This window comes from Oryctolagus cuniculus, chromosome 10 (genome assembly GCF_964237555.1).
Source record: "Oryctolagus cuniculus chromosome 10, mOryCun1.1, whole genome shotgun sequence".
NCBI lineage: Eukaryota > Metazoa > Chordata > Mammalia > Lagomorpha > Leporidae > Oryctolagus > Oryctolagus cuniculus.
In genome coordinates, this window is record NC_091441.1 from 103,638,997 (window position 1) to 103,659,581 (window position 20,585).

The 20,585-nt window shown below is 57.5% G+C and overlaps 2 long non-coding RNA genes across 3 annotated transcripts; both read left to right on the forward strand.

Annotated features, from left to right (window-relative positions):
- Positions 1 to 2,661: 2,661 nt before the first annotated feature.
- On the forward strand, positions 2,662 to 9,432 carry LOC138843164 (uncharacterized). 2 transcript variants are annotated; one of them, XR_011379233.1, is made up of 4 exons: positions 2,662 to 3,882; positions 4,579 to 7,524; positions 7,665 to 7,770; positions 9,040 to 9,432. It is a non-coding gene; the product is annotated as an uncharacterized lncRNA (long non-coding RNA). The 2 variants fall into 2 exon arrangements; XR_011379232.1 differs by having other exon boundaries at positions 2,662 to 7,524.
- A 6,131-nt stretch (positions 9,433 to 15,563) lies between these two features.
- Positions 15,564 to 19,940, forward strand: LOC138843972 (uncharacterized). Its single transcript, XR_011379234.1, has 3 exons — positions 15,564 to 18,012; positions 18,151 to 18,258; positions 19,506 to 19,940. It is a non-coding gene; the product is annotated as an uncharacterized lncRNA (long non-coding RNA).
- The last annotated feature ends 645 nt before the right edge of the window (positions 19,941 to 20,585 follow it).

Here is a 20,585-nt window from a genome sequence, read left to right on the forward strand (position 1 = left end):
GGTCCCGTCCTAGTAGGCTGTAGCTCAGCAGGGTGGGAGCAGACACAGCACCGCCCTCCTGAACTGCGTTGCCGGGTGCTCATCTCTGCAGGGGCGGCCTCAGCCAGCTTGTGTTTGCAGGAAGCTGCTCAGCGCAGGGAACCCCTGGGCCCAAGGCTCTGTGACCAGAGTTCCGAGGAGCCCAGCACCCTGGGTCTCAGTGCCATAAAGGGCTTTAGGGAGCCCACGAGCTGTCACTTCCACGTGGGTTTCTCTGCTTTGTTGGATGTGGCGCCCATTTCCCGGAAGGGCCCAGCAGTCATGCTCACCACCTTCAGGAAGCGCTGGGACCCGAGCCAGCCCTGCCAGTGAGGGATCTTGCAGTCTACAGCAATGCTGGCACCTGCAGCTACACGGCCCTGTCCATCAGTGAGGAGGTGCTGGCAGCACCTCCACTGCTCTGGCGGGTTGGGGTTGGCCCTCCAGCCCTGAGGCAGACCTGTGGCTGTGTCTTGGGGGCATGGCTCAGAGTCCCCAGACCCTGGCCCATAGGGAGGACAAGGCAGACAGACATGGCACTGTAGCACGCCCTCCCTGGAGCAGCAGGAGCAGCGGCTGTGAGTGAAGCACGTCCTGCAGCTCACCACGGAGCCCACCAGTGGCAGCGCTGTGGGCCCCAGGGACCATCAGAACAGGGCTCACTCCAAGACAGAGCTCAGCCCAGGCAGGTGGCAATGAACCTGGACCCAGTGCCCAGAACCCTCAACAGCCAATGCCAGTCATAGCTCTATAGTTGGCAGAACAAGTTTGAGTCAGGGACAGAACCCTCAGCAGGGGCACCTCCAGGGACACCACCACCTGCCATCAGGGTCACCATCCTATGACAGCCTGCGGGGACAGACGCTCAGCAGCTGACCTACCACAGGGTCACCGCAGAAGCCAGGACTCGCCTGCCCTCGGCAATGACCTCATCCCAAGAGGCAGAGCCACCTCTGCCCAGTGTGAGCGCCCACCAGGAGGGTGGAGCAGGGGAAGAACAGGGCCAACAGCGGTCACAGCCCTGGGCACTGACCAGGCCACCAGGGTGGGATCTGCCTCCACCTCTGCCCCTGGTCCTTTGCACCCACCGAGTTAGAACTTCAGAGTGGGCGTGTGTAAGGGAGGCCACTGCACGGTGTCTGTGGTTGGGGGAGATTGGAGCCCTGGGGCTGTCCCTGTCAGGAAAGTGGCAGATGCTCACTGGCCCTCAGGGGCAGAGTGGGGCCTTCCAGTGGTAAAGGGACTCGGGTGAGGGACGTCGGGCCCCTGGGTCAAGGTTCTGTCCTCACATCTGGCACCAGGTCTTCAGGCCATGTCCAGCCCTGATGCCAGGCCCAAGGGCAGGGGCAGCCCGAATGCAGGGCCCAAGGCTCAGGGAGGCAGGGCACCAGGCCCCAGGTTGCCCTGTGACCTGGCTGCATGGGGTGAGCGCCCCCTGCTGGGTCCCTGGAGAGGTGCTGTTGGGCAGTGCTGAGTGCAGGCCCAGGAGGGAGCAGGCACTGCTGAGCTGACCTTCTTGGCCCCTGCTCTGTGCCTCTCTGTCCCTGCCCTGGGGGAGGCCCTGAGCTGAATTTGGGGCTCCCTGTCCACTTCTTTGTCCTCAGGGGGACCCAGGAGCAGCCAGGCCAGAGGCACCTGACACTCACTGTGTCCTGTCCTCTGCTCTCCCACAGGGAACCCCCAATGGTTGCTCGTCCCGTCTTCCCTTTCCTGGCCTATGGGCTCCAACCCAGGCCGGGACTGCTGCCTCCCTGGGTGTCCCATATTGATCCCGTATGGACCTGACACACCCCAGGCTGGGAAATGGTGGTGGTCATCCTGCCTCCCAGGCTGGGGCCAGAGTAAGTGAGGTTATGGCTGCAAAGCTCCCAGCTGTGGACGAGCCCATAGGCTAGTCCTCAGGGCAGGCAGAGGCTGTGCTGGTGTCTTCCCTGAGTTCCGGGACACCAGGACCTGCAGGAGCCCCCTGCAGCATCTGTAGGAAAAGGACTCCCCACCAGGTTGCACACTGGTAGCCTGTGGGATGGCCCAGGTCAGTCATGTTTGCTGTGGCTCCTGCTGTGCACAGTTTGTGGTGCTAACACGGGGACCTTCTCTGTCTCCCTCTCTCTGTCCTTCTCCATCTGACTTCGAATGAATAAAGAAATCCCTTTAAAAAAAAAAAAGTGGAGCAGCTGGGGCATGTACAGACACTGGTACGGGACGCAGGCCCCGTGAGCCGTGGCTTTACAGCTCCGTCACAGCACCGCTGACTTGAGTGACAGAACATTTGATGTAGCGTCGCGATGCCAGTGACACTGCACCATGGTTTCAGGTGATAATTCAGGTGTTGAAGAGAAAGGAGTGGATACACTGAGTCTGCAAAGGGCAATATTATTAAAGATGTTAATACTAGAAATGAAAAGCGTTTGAAATATCCTACAGGGTTTAATTTCTCAAAACACTAATATCACTCTCTTCAACCTAAGAAAGGATTGTGCAGTCTTTGTCTCACTCAAGTGGAAAGGTTCCTGTGCAAACCAGCGTGGGGCAGCACCTGCTGCAGTTTCCTGCTCTGACATCAGAAGGCGCCATTGTGACGTCATGCCCGCTGCCTGCACAAAGCCTTGGCTGGGCCTGGGTTCTGTCATTTGCTCACGAAGCGCTGTCCCGGGAACCTGGGGCTGGGAACACCTGCCTTGTTTCCCTTGTTTGGTTTTTGTTCCTCAAGCTGCTGTTGTTTTGGTCCAATTTTTTTTTCTTTTTCTGTTTTGATTATTTTGTTCTTTTTTTTCTATTTTATTTATTATGATTTCCTCCAGTATTCGTATTCTTTTTCCCTTTCTTACTGATTTTCCTTGGATTTTTCATTTTCATTTGGATTTTTTCTTCACTTTTTTGTTGGCTTTCCTCATGTTGGTGGTTGTTTTTATATTTTCTCCCATTGTTGGGTTTCTCTCTGTTTACTTTGAGTTTTTTTCCTTTTTTTAATTCCTTTTTTTTTATTAAGACTGTGAGGCCGTCTGCTTTGCTTGTTATTCAGTTCAGGTTCTTGGGATTTTTTTCTTTATGTTTTATTATTCATTTATTTGTGTTTTCTCACTTTTAGCTGTTTTGATAGGGTTAGTCTCAGTTGTGAGTCTAGTTGAGTTCATTTAGTTCCTGCTTTCTGTTGGTGATGTGAGCACCTCTCTAACAGGTGCCCCCAGAACCCCTGGCTGGGAGAGGCTGGGGTTGGTTTGGCCAAGAACCTTTCCACGTGCAGTGTCTGAGACTCGGCCAGGTGATTCCCACTGACAGAGCCGCGCTGCTGGGGACTCAGAGCCCCAGAGGCCACAGGCGTGAGGGGCACAGGTGAGCCTGGACCTAGGCTGCCTTGGTGCTGGGTGCCCACCCCTCCCCCACTGGCTCCCTGTGGAGTGGGCCTCTGCCTCAGGCTCAGCTTGCATTCACTGCCTCAGCCCCACCCCTGCAGATCTGGGCTGTGGGCATTGTCCCCTCCTTCAGAAACAGGGAAACTGAGGCCGAGATGAAGAGCCAGGCCCCTCCCCAGTGAGCGGTTCCTCCCAGGCCCAGGTGGCTGCTGATTCCTGCCCCACCCAGGGAGCAGCTGGGGCAGAGCCGGGGCGTCAGCACCCGGGAGCAGCTGCCAGCCCTGGGCCCAGGGGCTCAGTGTGAGGAGACAGCTCCACCTGTGACAGAGGAACGTCCTTAGGCCAGTACATGGAGTGGAGTGTATCTGAGAAGAGCATCATATAGCAAAAATGATACAAGAACCAGGCAGCTCTGGGAATGGAGCAGGTTCTGAGGTGGCTCATCCAGGACAGGTGCACAGCACTGCTGGGCCACGGGAAGTGGGTGCAGAGATCAGCGACATGGCTCCAGGTCAGTCCCCAACCTGCAGGGCGGTCACGGCTGAACTAGTTAATTGCTAATTAGTGAACTAGATACAGGTCCTTGTGCCACAGCCACAGCACAGGGCCTGGATGAAGCTGTCTGAGTTGGGTCTTGGGCCCAGTGCAGGTGCCTGGTCCAAGTCCATGTCTTCCTTGAATTTTATTTAGCACCTGATAAGGCTTTTCCGTGCAGAGGTAGAAAAGAGATATCTAGGTGACGTTTTATTAAATTAAGAACGTCTGAGTGCATAGACGTGTTTAGGATCTCAGTCTGTGACTCCTTGTTGACCCGGGCCACTGTGCTGGGACGGTTCTTCTGGGCTCCTGCAATGAGGATATCTGGGGAGGCAGGGGGAGCCGGGCCCAGGGTGGAGCCTCAGAGTGCCTGCAGGTGCGTAGCCCGCGCCTCTCCTGGCCCCTGCGATGGGAAAGACTGAGCGAACCGGGGTGTCTGTGAGTTTCTGTGGGGCCCAGATGAGCGCGTCCAGCACTGTGGGGATGCGCCCTCGCCGTGGGCAGCACCATCCAGCCCACCCAGAACTCGGAGAGAACAGGGCCGCAGGGCAGGGGCAGCTCGGGGCTCTCATGGAGCCTGCGCGTCTCAGTGCTCCCCCTCAGGGCTCAGAGCCCCCGGTGCTGTGGCTTTTCCACTCTGGAACTCACACCCGTGATCTGGGACTCCCAGCTGCAGCCTGAGACTGAGAAGAATCCGGCGGCTGCTGGGTCCTGGTCCTGGGTCCTGCGGACTCGGTGTGCACCTGCTCCCAGCTCTCCTGGTTTCCTACTTGGCAGAAGGCTGCCCCTGGAATTTTCAGCCACCATCAGAGGTGAGCCCCTTCCTCTGACAGACCCCCTCCCCTGCCCCCTTCCTTTGCACCCTCTCTTTGGCTCCCGGGAACTGTGGCATGACGATTCTGAATCCTCTGGGGACATTGCTGGATGCAGAGGTGGGGGAGAGGTGGGGTCTGGGATTTCTGGGTTCTGGAGGCTTCCATGTGGGGCAGGGGACAAGGACCTCTGTCAGGCATCCTCAGAGCCTCTGCGGATCCCTGCTGTGGACTGTGAGAACCAAGAGGGCTCGCGTGGCTGGGTGGTGGGGCTCTGGGGGCTGCCCCTGACACAGGCGTGCTCTGACCAGCTGCACACTGAAGGGGCTGTGGCGGCGGGTGGCTCCTCCCACACCCCTCCAGGATTAGAACCACCTGCTGGCTGGAAGCCACAGAGTCCTGGGCATCTCCCCTTGAGGATCCAGGTGTTAAATATCAGGAATGTTTTCCACTGACTCGCAGAGGTCCCAGGAAATGTTGAACCTGGGCCCTGGGTAGTGTGCGGGTTATGTGGGGTGTGGTTTTGGGCACAGGGAAGAGCAGACTGGGGCTGTGGGCGTCCTCTTGGGGCAGGGGCAGCAGGACCCCTGATTAGGCCCCAGTTTTGTTTCTCCTTGGTCAAGCCCAGTCCCCTCTTACACCCACGTGGACTGCGGGGATCTCAGGAGAACGGGTGCTGCCGGGGCCTCGAGGTCCATGCGCAGCCCAAGGGAAGGCCTGAGCTCTGGGCTGCGCTGGTGGCCCGGGTGCTGTGACTCCCTGGCCCAGTTCTGGCAGGAGGGGCCAGGGCCATGGGCAGCAGAGAGGGAGTGAGGTTATGGCTGCGAAGCTCCCAGCAGTGGATGAGCCCATAGGGGAGTCCTCAGGGCAGACAGAGGCTGTGCTGGGGTCTCCCCCGAGATCCGGGACACCAGGACCTGTAGGAGCCCCCTGCAGCATCTGTCAGAGACGTTTCCCCACCAGGTTGCACACTGGTAGCCTGTGGGATGGCCCAGGTCAGTCATGTTTGCTGGGGCTCCTGCTGTGCACAGAGCTTGTGGTGCTAACACGGGGACCTTCTCTGTCTCCCTCTCTCTGTCCTTTTCCATCTGCCTTCGAATAAATAAAGAAATCCCTTTAAAACTAAAAGTGGAGCAGCTGGGACCTGAACAGACACTCGTTCGGGATGCAGGCCCAGTGAGCCGTGGCTTTACAGCTCCGTCACAGCACCGCTGACTTGAGTGACAGAACATTTGATGTAGTGTCGCGATGCCAGTGACGCTGCACCATGGTTTGAGGCGATCATTCAGGGGGTGAAGAGAAAGGAGTGGATACACTGAGTCTGCAAAAGGCAAAATTATTAGAGATGCTAAGACTAGATATGAAAAGGTTTTGAAATATTCTACAGGGTTTAATTTCAGAAAGCATAATTGTCACTCTCTTCAACCTAAGAAAGGATTGTGCAGTCTTTGTCTTACTCAAGTGGAAAGGTTCTTGTGCAACCAGCAGAGGGCAGCACCGGCTGCGGTTTCCTGCTCTGACATCAGAAGGCGCCATTGTGACATCATGCCCGCTGCCAGCACAAAGCCTTGGCTGTGCCTGGGTTCTGTCATTTGCCCAGGAAGGGCTGTCCTGGTGACCTGGGGCTGGGAACAGCTGCCTGTTTGTCTTCTTGATTTGTTTTTGTTCCTCAAGCTGCTGTTGTTTTGGTCAAATTTGTTTTTCCTTTTCCATTTCAATTATCTTGTTTTTGTTAATTTTTTCTATTATTATTTCCTCCAGCATTGATAATATTTTCCATTCTTATAGATTTTATTTGGATATTTAATTTCCATTTGGATTTTTTCTTCACTTTTTTCATTGGCTTCCCTCTTGTTTGTGGTTGTTCTTTATATTTTCTCTCATTGTTGGGTTTCCGTTTTTTCACTTTGAGTTTTTTTCTCATTTTTATTCCCCCCCCCTTTTTAAAATAAGACTGTGAGGCCGTCTGCTTTGGTTGTTATACAGTTCATGTTCTTGGGATTTTTTTCTTTATGCTGTTTACTCATGTATTTGTGTTTTCTCACTTTTAACTGTTTCGATAGGGTTAGTCTCAGTTGTGAGTCTAGTTGAGTTCATTTAGTTCCTGTTTTCTGTTGGTGATGTGAGCTGACTTTGTCCATTTTGTGTTCTGAGTTCTGTTCATTTGATTTCTGTTTGTTTCATCTTCGTTTGTGCTCAAGGAGTCACAGCGTGAGAGCTGATCTGTGTCAGCTGCTGGCTCGGGGTCTCCCAGACGTCAGCCCTGCTGACCCTTCCTGGGGGAGCCCTGGAGAGGGAGAGGAATCCGGAGGAAGAATCGGATCCTGCTGCTCCTGTTGGGTCAAATTTGTTTTTTTCTTTTTCCATTTTGATTGCTTTGTACTTTTTCTATTTTACTTTGTTTCCTGCCTCCATTCATGTTCATTTTGTGTTTTCTCATTTTAACATTTTATTCCACTAGAACAGTCTCCATTCTTTCTGTGGTGTAATTGATTCAGTTCATGTTTTGTGTTGGTAATGGAAGCAGAGTGAGTTTGTTCATTTTTGTTTTTGATTTCTGTTCCTTTGATTTCTGTCGTTACATTTTCATTTGTGCACCACTTGTCTCCCTTCCTGGGAGAGCCCCGGGAGAGGGAGAAGAATCCCGAGGCCAGAATTCCAACCTGGATGGGGACTTCCTGGGGCGGGGACTGACTGTGGTCCCCCAAGCCCTCTGTGTCCCCAGTGGCTTCCACGTCCCTGAGCAGAGCAGGGCAGGAGGTTTCCATGGCGGCTCCTGGGGCCCGAGCTGAGAAGGCTGTCAGGTGGGACAGGTGCTGTCTGCCCTGGGGAGGGAGAAAGGGTTTTTAATGGGAGAATCAGCCTGTGGGAGACTTTCACCTGCACCAACTCTGTGTGCAGGGGAGGGGCAATGGCAGTGCGGGCCCCTCTGTCCTGTGCACAGGTAACTACTGCCCAGTCCAGGTGGCTCTACAAGGTTCAAGACCAAAGAAGCCCAGAAACCTGATCTGCACCAGCAAGAAGACTTCCTGTGGAAGGACCTCTTGGTGGTGAGGGACTCACCCACAGAGGGCGGGGTCACCCCATGCAGTCAGGGTGTCCATTGGCTTTGCATCTGTGTGCAGGGAATGGAGCAGGTGCATAGCGGGAGGGGAGGACTCACCCTGATGCCCATGGGCCCTCCTTGGTCAGGGGACAGTGCAGAGGGGCTGTGGGCTTCACGCCTGCCGGTTCTGGAGGCTCCAGCAGCATGAGCCATCCCGCGTGGGCTGGCTGTGTGCAGCTCTGTACCAGGGTCTAAGGAGGGGAGAGGCTGCGGCAGCTCCTGACAGGCCCCAGGCTGCAGCAGCCGGGGGTCCCTCTCCTGAGACGTGGAGCCGAGGTCTCGGCACTGCTCGTCCTTGCCCTGCTGCCCCAGCCCTGACCAGGCAGTGTGGCCGAGTGCCTAGGAGCATCCTCACCGCCATCCCATCCTCAGGACAGACAGACTGCCCCGGGGTCTCCACGGGAGATGCAGCAGCTCCCACCTGGACAAGGGAGCGCAGACGCTGGGCAGGCGGAGGTGGGGCTGCCAGGTGCAGGGAGACCGTGTCCTGGGCATTTCTGTCCTTCCTGCAGGCCATGGCTCCTGTGCTGGAGGCCCCTGGCCCATTCCCCAGGGGCGCGGACAGAGGTGAGCGCATCTGCTCCTCTCTGAGACTCAGACGTCCAGGTCCCGTCCCTCCTGAGAGCCCCTGACCTTAGAGTTGGGCCCTTCAGTCCTTGGAGCCTCACCGTGCCCCCTGGGAGATGGGTGTCTCTGAGGAGCACAGTGGCCGCATGAGTCTTGCACACAAGGTCCTGCACAGTGCCTGACGGTCGGTGAGCACGTGAGAGAGGGGACCCGTCTGTGGCTGCCGGGCTCGGAGGTCCCTGCGGTGAGCTGTAGACCAGGCCAGCAGCCGGGGCTGTGTTGGGGCCTGGCAGGGGCGCTGGCATCCCTACAGCTCTGTGCTGCCAGCACTGCTTCCCCGTGTCTGTCCTCGGGGGGCCGAACCCCAGGGTGGGCATCTACTCTGGCTTGGATGAGGCACCTGCTACCTCCCTGCTGGTCTGTGTGCTTTGTCACCAGTCAAAGTGCCCTGGGGTGTCACAGGGACAGGAACCAGGGACCAGGACATGGCATGACAGGGCCATGTTCTCCCCTTGTCAGCTTGTCCCTGCCCCAGCCCTGTGACCTCTCAAATCCAAGAGGGCCCTGGGGTCACCAAAGGGTCTACACGGCAGATGCTGCAGCAGAGCTATGTCTCTGGTGACCCAGGTCTCCCCATCTTCCACAGGAAGACGATTCCAGGACTTCCAGCTTCAGAATCCTTTCATCTGTGCTCTCTGCGTAGAATGTCCCTCATTGCTGCCCCAAGGACAGGACCATGTAGCTTCTCTGGTTGCCCTCAGTTCACCACGATCCTCCACAGGAAGATGGACTCCGAGACACCCAGCTTAGAATCCTCGCCCTTCCAGAAGAGGTGTTGAATGTCCCTTGTCCTCGCTGCCCCAAGGACAGGAACCCATGGCTGCTCCGTCCCCGGAGAGCAGCTGCTGCCTGGGAAGAACCTCGTTGCCTCTGTTGGTGCCCATGGATTGCCTTGCACTACAGCCTCTGTGCCTACATGTTAACAGATTTTTAAGTTTAAAAGAAATCCATAGGTCAATAAATAGTGGCTAGAGAAACATGAAGGAATCAGTGTGGGTTCGGGCACCTGTGCTCACACACCGGAGAGTGGAGCACTGGGAGCCTGGAGGAGGCAGCTTGGAACCGCGCCCGGGCCTGGGCTGAGTCCCGGCTCCAGTGCCCGCGGCTGCCACTGCCTTGGTTTCCCACCCCCTGGGGCTCTGTTTCTGGCTCTTTCAAGGGGGTGTGAGTGACAGGAGCACCTGCCTCCAAGGAAGCCCCCGGAACAGCACCAGACTCCCCTGGCTGCTGGGTAGGGCTGGGTCCTTAGAGGCCTTTGATGTCTGGCGGGGTTCTGGCAGCTGTCAGCCATCTGTGGGTCCTGGGTCTGTGGGGGAGCTGGCTCCTTCCTGTGACCCCCACTGGCCTTTCCTTTGTCCTTGCCCCTTCTCCCTGCCTCTCTGTCCCCCCCCCCCCCCCGTTGGAGGCCCAAGCCTGATTTGGAGCTCTCTCTCTCCTCTGTCCTCTGTTCCTGTCCAGTCCAGGTGGCCGCTGTTCCTCCCCTGACCTGGGAGCCCTGGGGTCAGAGCCCTGGGCGTCAGCATCCGGGAGCAGATGCCAGGACCTGGCTCAGGGCTCAGGTTCAGAGACAACGCTTTCCCGGGACTGAAGGAAGCTCCTTAGGCCAGGTGCATGGAGTGGAGTCCATGTGAGGACAGCATTATCACAGAGAAATGGTCACGAGTCAGGCAGCTCCCAGAACTGGAGCAGGTGCTGAGGACCCCACTCCATGACAGGTGCGACAGGTTTGCTGGACAACAGGAAGTGAGGTGGGGAGATCAGCACCAGGGCTCCAGTTCAGTCCCCACACCTGCCAGTCAGGCACCTCTTAACTAGTTAATTGCTCACTACCTGATTAATGAACTGGATACCGACACTAGTGCCACCAGCGACAACACAGTGCCTTGATGAAGCTGTTTAGGTTGGGTCTTGGGCCCAGTCAAGGTCCTGACCAAGTCTGTGATTCCAGTGAATTTATTTAGCTCCTGGTAAGGCTTCCCGAGACGCTGTTCTTCGTTTTAGAGATAGAAGAGGTGGCTGGGTGACCTTTTAATTGAATTATCAGCGTCCGAGTGCAAAGCTGTGTTGGAGGATCAAAGTTCGCGACTCCTTGTTGACCCTGGCCGATGACCTGTGACAAAAGGAACTTCCTTAGGCCAATTACATTGCGTGGTGTTTGAGAAGAGCGTTATAAAACACAAATGATACAAGAATCGGGCAGCTCCCAGAACTGGAGCCGGTTCTGAGGTCTCTAGTAAATGACAGGTGCACAGCATTACTGGAAACCGGGATGTGCGGTCCAGAAATCAGCACCATACTCCAGTTCAGTCCCCACACCTGCCGGTCGGTCACAGCTCAACTAGCTAATTGCTCGCAGCCTAATTAGTAAACTCGATAGTGGGCCTTTTGCAGCCCACCACAGCACAGCGCCTGGATGAAGCTGTCTGAGTTGGGTCTTGGGCCCAGTGCTGGTGCCTGGTCCAAGTCCATGATTCCCATGAATTTTATTTAACACCTGGTAGGGCTTCCCATGACGCTGTTCTTCTGTCCAGAGGTAGAAAGGAGGTGGACTAGGTGACGTTTAATTGAATTATCAATGTCCGAGCACAAAGCTGTGTATTAGGATCTAAGTTCTGTGGCTCCTTGTTGACCCGGGCCACTGTGCTGGGACGGTTGTTCCGAGCACCACCAATGACTGTAACCAGAGAGGCAGGGGGAGCTGGGCCCAGGGTGGAGCCTCAGAGCGCCTGCAGCTGCTGAGCCACCCTGCTCTTGGCCCTGGAGGGGAAAGATTGAACGACCCGAGGTGTCTGTGCGTTTCTGTGGAGCCCAGAGCAAGCACCCAGCACCGTGGGGATGCGCCCTCGCCGTGGGCAGCACCACCCAGCCCGCCCAGAACTCCGAGAGAACAGGGCCGCAGGGCAGGGGCAGCTCAGGGCTCTCATGGAGCCTGGGCGTCTCAGTGCTCCCCCTCAGGGCTCAGAGTCCCAGGTCACAGGTGAGCCCCTCCCCCTGACAAGCCCCTCCCCCTGCACTGCTGTCTGTGCCCTGTGTTTGGCTCCCAGGGAACCTTGGCTGGAATGGATTCTGAATCCTCTGGGGACCTTACTGGGTGCACAGGTGCGGGTTAGGTGGGGTCTGCGATTTCTGGGGTTCTGGAAGCTTCCATGTGGGGCAGGGGACAGGAACTCCGTCAGGAATCCTCAGAACACGGTGTGGATCCCTGCTGTGGTCTCCGAATCAAAATGACCCAGGTAGCTGGGGGGACGGAGCCCCGGGAGCTGTCCTTGCACATGCGTCCACTGCCCAGCTGCACACTAAGGGGGCGTGGTAGAGGGTGGCTCCTCCCACACTCACCCTGGGATTAGAACCACCTGCTGGCTGGAAGCCACAGAATCCTGGGCATCTCCCCGGGGAGTTTCAGGTGTTCAATATCAGGAATATTTTATATTGACTCACCTGGCATGAAACGTGGAGCCTGGGCCTTGGTTAGGGTGGGGGGATTTCAGGGGTGTGAGGTTGTCCATGGCTAGGAGCAGGGCTGGGGCTGTGGGTGTCCTCTTGGGGCAGGAGCAACAAGACCTTTGATTAGGCCCCAAGTTTGGTTCTACCTTGGCAAAGCCCAGTCCCCTCCATACCCAAACATGGACGTGGGGGGGCCTCAGGAGAACGAGTGCCTGCTGGGTTCAAGTGTAGTGCCAGCCCGAGGGAAGCCCAGAGTGAGCTCTGGGCTGAGCTGGTGGCCCGGGTGCTTGGGACTCCTCCGCCCAGGGCTGGCAGGAGGGGCCAGGGCCACGGCCAGCAGACAGAGGGAGGGAGAAGGGGCTTCCTGGGGACCTGGTGGGCTCTGACTCTGGCCTTGGGCATGAGGTCCTGACCTAGTAGGCTGCAGCTCCTCCAGGCAGGGAGCCGACACAGCACGGCCCTCCTGAACTGTGCTGCCGGGTGCTCATCTCTGCAGGGCGGCCTCAGCCAGCTTGTGTGTGCAGGAAACTGCTCAGCACAGGGAACGCCTGGGTCCGAGGCGTCCATGAGCAGGAGGTCGGGGAGCCCAGCACCCCATAAAGGGCTTTAGGGAGCCCACGAGCTGCCACTTCCACGTGGGTTTCTCTGCTTTGTTGGATGTGGCACCCATTTCCCAGAAGGCCCCCACCATCGTGTTCACCGCCTTCAGGAAGCGCCAGGACCCCGAGCCGGCCCTGCCAGCGTCGGATCCTGCAGTCTGCATGTGATGCCGTAAACATGCAGCGACCCGGCGCTGTCCATCAGTGAGGAGGCGCTGGCAGCACCTCCACCGCTCTGGCAGGTTGGGGTTGGCCCTCCAGCCCAGAGGCAGACCTGTGGCTATGGCTTGGGGGCGTGGCCCAGACCCCCCAGGCCCTGGCCCATGAGGAGGACAAGGCAGAGAGACCCGGTGCTGCACAGCGCCCTCCAGGAGCAGAGGAGCAGTGGTTGTGGGTGGAGCACCTCCCACTGCTCACCACGGAGCCCCCCAGGGCAGCTCTGTGCACCCCTGTCACTGCTCAATGCAAACTCCAAAGGCAGAGCTCAGCCCAGGCAGGCAGCAATGAACTTGGCCCACATTGCCCTAGGACTCAACAACCAATGCCAGTCACAGCTCTATAGTTGGCAGAACAAGTCAGAGTCAGGGACGGAACCCTCAGCAGGTGCACCTTCAGGGACACCAACACCTGCCATCAGGGTCACCATCCTGTGACAGCCTGCGGGGATAGTTGCTAAGCAGCTGACCTACCACAGGGTGACGGCAGAAGCTAGGACTCGCCTGCCCTCGGCAGTGACCTCATCCCAAGAGGCACAGCCAATCCACGAGGGGCGAGCAACACACCAGGAGGGTGGAGCAGAGGGAAGAACAGGCCCAACAGCAGTCACAGCCCTGGGCACTGCAGCAGAAGGGAGGGCTCAGGGCTCTCCCCATTCGGGGTCTGAACCCCTGGTTCTGTGGCTTTTCTACCGTGGAGCTCGCACCAGTGGGCCCAGAACTGACGGCTGCAGCCTGAGACCCAGAAGGACCCCGGGGGCTCCTGGGCCCTGGTCCAGTGGGCTCCGTCTGTTCTGGTTTCCCACCTCGCAGACCTTGGCCGCTCCTGGGACTTGGCAGCCACCATCACAGGTGAGCCCCACCCTCACACACCTCTTCCCCTGCCCCTCTCTGTGCTGTGGGTCTGACTCCCTGGAGAACCATTTCTGGAGCAGATTCTGGTTCCTCTGGGGACCTTCTCTGGCACACTGGTGAGGAGAGGGTGGGGCTAGGATTTCTGTGGTTTGGAAGCTTCCATGTAGGGCAAGCGTCAAGGGCCCCGGTTTGCCATCCTCAGAGCGATATTCGGATCCTTGCTATGGACCGTGAGATCCAAGAGTGTCCACGTGGCTGAGTGTGCCGAGCCCCAGAGCTGCCCCTTGCACAGGCATCCACTGCCAGCTGCCACACTAACGGGGCCGTGGTAGTGGGCGGCTCCTCCTACACTCGCCCCGGGATTAGACCCCCCTGCTGGCTGGAAGCCACAGAGGCCTGGTATCCCGCTGGGAGATTCAGGTGTTAAGCATTCGGAATACTTTGTATTGACTCGCCCGGGTCCCAGGGACTGTTGAGCCTGGGCCTGCACTGGTGTGGGGGTTTTATGGGAGAGGAGTTTGGGCACAGCTCAGAGCCGGCCTGGAGCGGACGTGTCCTCCAGAGGCAGGGGGCAGGACCTCGGAGCAGGTCCCCAATCTGTTTCTGCCTTTTCTTGCTAAACACCCGCAGACACCCACGTGTGGACTTGGGGAGCTCTGGGGAGAATAGTTGCCTGCCCAGTCTACAAGGTCCCAGGCCGGGCTGAGGGAGTGCACTCTGGGCTGAGCTGGTGGCCCGGGTGCTGGTGACTCCTCAGCCCAGTGCTGGCAGGAGGGGCCAGGGCCATGGGCAGCAGACAGAGGGAAGGAGAAGGGGCTTCCTGGAGGCACTGTGGGCTCTGCTCTGGCCATGGGCGTGTGGTCCCGCCCTGGCAGGCTGCAGCTCCTCCAGGGTGGGGGCAGACACAGCACCGCCCTGGCTGACTCCTGCCCCCCACCCCAGGGTCCTCATCTCCAGAGGGGCGGCCTCGGCCTCTGCCAGCACCCGCACGTGTGTGCAGGAAACTGCTCAGCACAGGGCACGCCTGGGCCCGAGGCGTCCATGACCAGGAGGTGGGGAGTCCAGCACCCTGGGGCTCAGTGCTCTGAGGGCTCCGGGGACTCCCACTAGAGGAACCAGGTGATGTCAGCTCGCAGAGTCTGTTGCCTGGACAGCGTGTGGGTGCTGCTCTTGGAGACCAGTGTGGAGTGTGCCTCGTCCTCACTGCCCCAGGCACAGGACCCCATGGCTTCTCCGTCCCCCGGGGAGCAGCTGCTGCCTGGGAAGAACTTGTAGCCCTGTGTGGGTGCTCACGGATGTCCCTACCAGGTTTGTAATTTATGACAGATGTCATGTCGAGAAATGTGCATGGAAAATCGTCAGGACTCAGTGTCGGTTACGGGCACCTGTGACCACACATGGGAGTTGGAGCACTGGGAGCCTGGAGGAGGCAGCTTGGAGCCGCGCCCGGGGCCTGGGCTGAGTCCGGCTCCAGTGCTGGCTGCTGCCACTGTCTCAGTTTCCCAACCCCTGGGGCTCTGTTTCTAGGCTCTGTCAAGGTTGCATGAGCAATAGGAGCCCCTGCCATGGCGGGTGGCCCCCCCCACCCCGGGAGGCACCCAGAATAGTTCCCAACTGTCCTGAGCTACTGAGTGGTGCTGGGTCCTTAGGGGCCATGTGCAGCCTGGGCGGGGTTCTGGGAGCTGTCAGCCTCTGTGGTCCTGGGCTGTGGGGTAGCTGGCTCCTTCCTGTGACCCCCACTGGCCTTTTCTTTGTCCTTGCCCCTTCTCCCTGCCTCTCTGTCTCTCCCCTGTTGGAGGCCCCGAGCCTGATTTGGGGCTCTCTCTCCCCTTCTTTGTCCTCAGGGAGACCCAGGAGCAGCCAGGCCGAGAGCACCTGCACCTCCCAGAGTTCCCTCTTGTTCTCCTGACACAGGGAAGCCCAGTGCCTACTGTGGCTGTCTTCCCTTTGCTGAGCTCTCGGCTGTGCCCCAGCCCAGGACTCCTGGCTCTCTGGGTGTCCCACATCCAGTATTGACCTGACCCACAGTCCCCACGCTGGGAAATGGTGGTGGTCATCCTGCCTCCCAGGGCTGGGGCCAGAGTGAGTGAGGTTATGGCTGCAAAGTTCCCAGCAGTGGATGAGCCCATAGGCGAGTCCTCAGGGCAGACAGAGACTGTGCTGGGCTCTCCCCTGAGATCCGGGACACCAGGAACTGCAGGAGCCCCCCCCTTGATGTTGCAGTGGATTTGTTTCTGGGAGGAGGAGCGCGGTGGGGGCAAGAGGCACAGAGTCACCACACAGACCCTGGGAGTCGTGTGAAAGCAGGCCTGAGAGAGGCAGCCTGCAGACTCGTTTATTTCAGGTGCCACAACAGCTTATATAGCCAAGGCAGCCAATCCGGTCAAGGGGCGGTCTATGCCCTAACCAATCACAGCCGGTAGCCAGGCAGTTTCTGACACCATCCAATCACAGCCTGTTGGCAGGCTGACTCCGCTGTCATGTGATTTTCACAACCATCCAATCACAGCCTGTTGCCTGGCAGACTCTGCTGTCATGTGTTTTTCGTAAGCATCCAGTCACAGCCTGTTGCCCGCGGCCATCTTGGCCTGGCCTTCTCAGTCCACCACACTGCAGGCTCTGTAGGAGAGGTTTCCCCACCAGGTTGCACACTGTGGCCTTTGGGATGGGCCAGGTCAGTCATGTTTGCTGTGGGTTTTGTGTACAGAGTTTGTGGTGCTGACATTTCTGTCTCCTCTGTCTCCCTCTCTCTGTCCTCTCCATCTATTTGCCTTCGAATAAGTAAGCAAATCCTTTTAATCAAAGAAGTGAGCAGCTGGGACATGAACAGACACTCACATGGGGCGCAGGCCCCGTGAGCCGTGGCTTTACAGCTCTGTCACAGCACCGCTGACTTGAGTGACAGAACATTTGATGTAGCGTCGCGATGCCAGTGACGCTGCACCATGGTTTGAGAGCGATCATTCAGGGGGTGAAGAGAAAGGAGTGGATAAACTGAGTCTGCAAAAGGCAAAATTATGGAAGATGCTAAGACCAGAAATGAAAAGGTTTGAAATATCCTACAGGGTTTAATTTCAAAACACTAAAATCAAACCCTCTCTCAACCTGAGAAAGAATTTCTCATTTCTTTCTTTTTTTTAAAGTGGCAAGGTTCCTGTGCAAACCAGCGTGGGGCAGCACCTGCTGTGGTTTCCTGCTCTGACATCAGAAGGCGCCATTGTGACGTCATGCCCGCTGCCTGCACAAAGCCTTGGCTGGGCCTGGGTTCTGTCATTGGCCCAGGAAGTGCTGTCCTGGGGACCTGGGGCTGGGAACAGCTGCCTGTGTTTCACTTGTTTGGTTTTTGTTCTTCAAGCTGCTTTTTTTTGGTCAAATTTGTTTTTTCTTTTTCTGTTTTGATTATTTTTTTTCCTATTTTTTTTCCTCCAGCATTCATAGTCTTTTTCCATTTCTTATTGATTTTCCTTGGATATTTCATTTCCATTTGTATTTTTTCTTCATTTTTTTCCTTGGCTTCCCCCTTGTTTCTGGTTGTTCTTTATATTTTCTTACATTTTGGGTTTCCCTTTGTTCACTTTGAGTTTTTTCTCATTTAATTCCCTTTCTTTAATAAGACCGTGAGGCCGTCTGCTTTGGTTGTTATACAGTTCAGTTTCTTGGGATTTTTTTCTTTATGGTTTATTATGTATTTGTGTTTTCTCACTTTTAACTGTTTCGATAGGGTTAGTCTCAGTTGTTAGTCCAGTTGAGTTCATTTGGTTCCTGTTTTCTGTTGCTGATGTGAGCTGACTTTGTCCATTTTGTGTTCTGATTTCTGTTCATTTGATTTCTGTTTGTTTCATGTTTGTGCTCAAGTAGTCAGAGCCATGAGAGCTGATCTGTGTCAGCTGCTGGCTCGGGTCTCCCAGACGTCAGCCCTGCTGACCCTTCCTGGGGGAGCCCTGGAGAGGGAGAGGAATCCGGAGGAAGAATTGGATCCTGCTGCTCCTGTTGGGTCAAATTTGTTTTTCTTTTTCCATGTTGGTTACTTTGTACTTTTTCTATTTTGTTTCCTGCCACCATTCATGTTCATTTTGTGTTTTCTCATTTTAACATTTTCTTCCATAGAACAGTCTCCTTGTTGGTGTGGTGTAGTGGATACAGTTCATGTTTTCTGTTGGTAACGGGAGCAGAGTGAGTTTGTTCATTTTTGCGTTTTGATTTCTGTTCATTTGATTTCTGTTGTTGCATTTTCATTTGTGCACCACTCGTCTCCCTTCCTGGGAGCCCCGGGAGAGGGAGAAGAATCCCGAGGCCAGAATCGCATCCTGGATGGGGACTTCCCGGGGCGGGGACTGACTGCGGTCCCCCAAGCCCTCTGTGTCCCCAGTGGCTCCCGCGTCCCTGAGCAGTGCGTGGCAGGAGGTGTCCATGGCAGCTCCTGGCCCGAGCTGAGAAAGCTGTCAGGTGGGACTGTGGTGTCCCCGGGGGTGGGGGGGAAGGGTTGTTACTGCGAGATGGAGCCTGGGGGGACTCTCAGTTGTGGTCTCCCATGTTTGCAGGGGAGGGATGGTGGCAGTGTGTTCTCCTCTCTCCCCTGCACAGGTAACTACTGCCCAGTCCGGGTGGCTCTACAAGGTTTAGGATCCAAAGAAGCCCCAGAAACCTGATCTGCACCAGCAAGAAGACTTCCTGTGGAAGGACCTCTTGGAGGTGAGGGACTCATCCACAGGGGTGCGGGGTCACCCAGACAGCCAGGGTGTCCATTGGCTTTGCATCTCTGTGCAGGAATGGAGCAGGTGCTTAGGGGAGGGGGAAGGACTCACACTGATGCCCATGGCCCTCCTTGGTCAGGGGAGAGTGCAGAGGGGCTGTGGGCTTCACCCCTGCAGGTGCTGGAGGCTCCATCAACATGAGCCATACCGCGTGGGTACTGGCTGTGTGCAATTCTGTACCAGCGTCTAAGGAGGGGAGAGGCCGCGGCAGCTCCTGACAGGCCCCAGGCTGCAGCAGCCGGGGGTCCCTCTCCTGAGACGTGGAGCCGAGGTCTCGGCACTGCTCGACCTTGCCCTCTGCCCCAGCCCTGGGCCAGGCAGTGTGGCTGAGCGCCTAGGAGCATCCTCACCGCCATCCCATCCTCAGGACAGACAGCCTGCCCCGGGGTCTCCATGGGAGATGCAGCAGCTCCCACCTGGACAAGGGAGCGCAGACTCGGGGCAGGTGGGGTGGGGCTGCCAGGTGCAGGGAGACCGTGTCCTGGGCATTTCTGTCCTTCCTGCAGGCCATGGCTCTGTGCTGTAGGCCCCTGGCCCATTCCCCATGGGCGCAGACGGAGGGGAGGGCATCTGCTCCTCTCTGAGACTCAGACGTCTGGGTCCCGTCCCTCCTGAGAGCCCCTGACCTTCGAGTCGGGCCCTTCAGTCCTTGGAGCCTCAACGTGCCCCCCTGGGAGATGGGTGTCTCTGAGGGCAACAGTGGCCCCATGAGTCTTGCACACAAGGGCCTGCATGGTGCCTACGGGCGGTGAGCACGTGAGAGAGGGGACCCGTCTGTGGCTGCCGGGCTCGGAGGTCCCTGCTGTGAGCTGTAGACCAGGCCAGCAGCCGGGGCTGTGCTGGGCCCTGGCAGGGGCGCTGGCAGCCCTACAGCTCTGTGCTGCCAGCACTGCCTCCCCGTGTCTGTCCTTGGGGGGCCGAGCCCCAGGGTGGGCATCTCCTCTAGCTTGGACGAGGCATCTGCCAGCTCCATGCTGTTCTGTGGCCTTGTCACCATTCAAAGTTCCCTGGGGTGTCACAGGGACAGGAACTAGGGACCAGGCCATGGCATGACAGGACCGTGTTCTCCCCTTGTCAGCTTGTCCCTGCCCAGCCCTCTGACCTCTCAAATCCAAGAGGGCCCTGGGGTGACCAAAGGGTCTACATGGCAGATGCTGCAGCAGAGCTATGTCTCTGGTAACCCAGGTCTCCTCGAACTTCCACGGGAAGACGGATGCCAAGACATCCAGCTTCAGAATCCTTTCATCTGTGCTCTCCAGTGTTGAATGTCACTTATCCTCGCTGCCCCAAGGACAGGACCATGCAGCTTCTCTGGCTGCCCCCACGTCACCACGAGCATCCACTGGAAGATGGACCCTGAGACACCCAGCTTAGAATCCTCGCCCTTCCCGAACAGGTGTTGAATGTTTCTCATCCTTGCTGCCTCAAGGACAGGACCCTGTGGCTCCTCTGTCCCCGGGGAGCAGCTGCTGCCTGGGAAGAACTTCGTTGCCTCTGTTGGTGCCCATGGATTGCCCTGCACTACTGCCTCTGTGCCTGCAAGTTAACTGATTTTTAAGTTTAAAAGAAATCCATTAGGTCAATAAATAGTGGCTGGAGAAACATGAAGGCCTCAGTGTGGGTTTGGGCACCTGTGCTCACACACGGGGAGCGGAGCGCTGGGAGCCTGGAGGAGGCAGCTTGGAGCCGCGCCCGGGGCCTGGGCTGAGTCCTGGCTCCAGTGCCCGTGGCTGCCACTGCCTTGGTTTCCCACCCCCTGGGGCTCTGTTTCTGGCTCTGTCAAGGGGGTGTGTGTGACAGGAGCACCTGCCTCCAAGGAAGCCCCCGGAACAGCACCAGACTCCCCTGGCTGCTGGTAGGGCTGGGTCCTTAGAGGCCTTGATGTCTGGCGGGGTTCTGGGAGCTGTCATCGTCTGTGGGTCCTGGGCTGTGGGGGAGCTGGCTCCTTCCTGTGACTCCCACTGGCCTTTCCTTTGTCCTTGCCCCTTCTCCTTGTCTCTCTGTCCCTCCCTGTCGCTCCCCCTCTTCGTGGAGGAACGACACAGGACCCTGCGCTGTTCTTTTCGTCTGCTTGGCCCTCCCTGGGTTTGCTGCTGGTTCTTCCCGGGTTGGCTACTATCCCTTCCACCTCCGTGGAAGGGCAGTTCCCCCTGGCCACATTCCCCACTTCCGCAGGGGAGCGGCACACCGCCGGCCGGCTCTTCTCGGGGGCTGCACAGGTGTTCCCCTTAGATGTTCCCCTTAGATGTTCCTGGTGCATGCCGT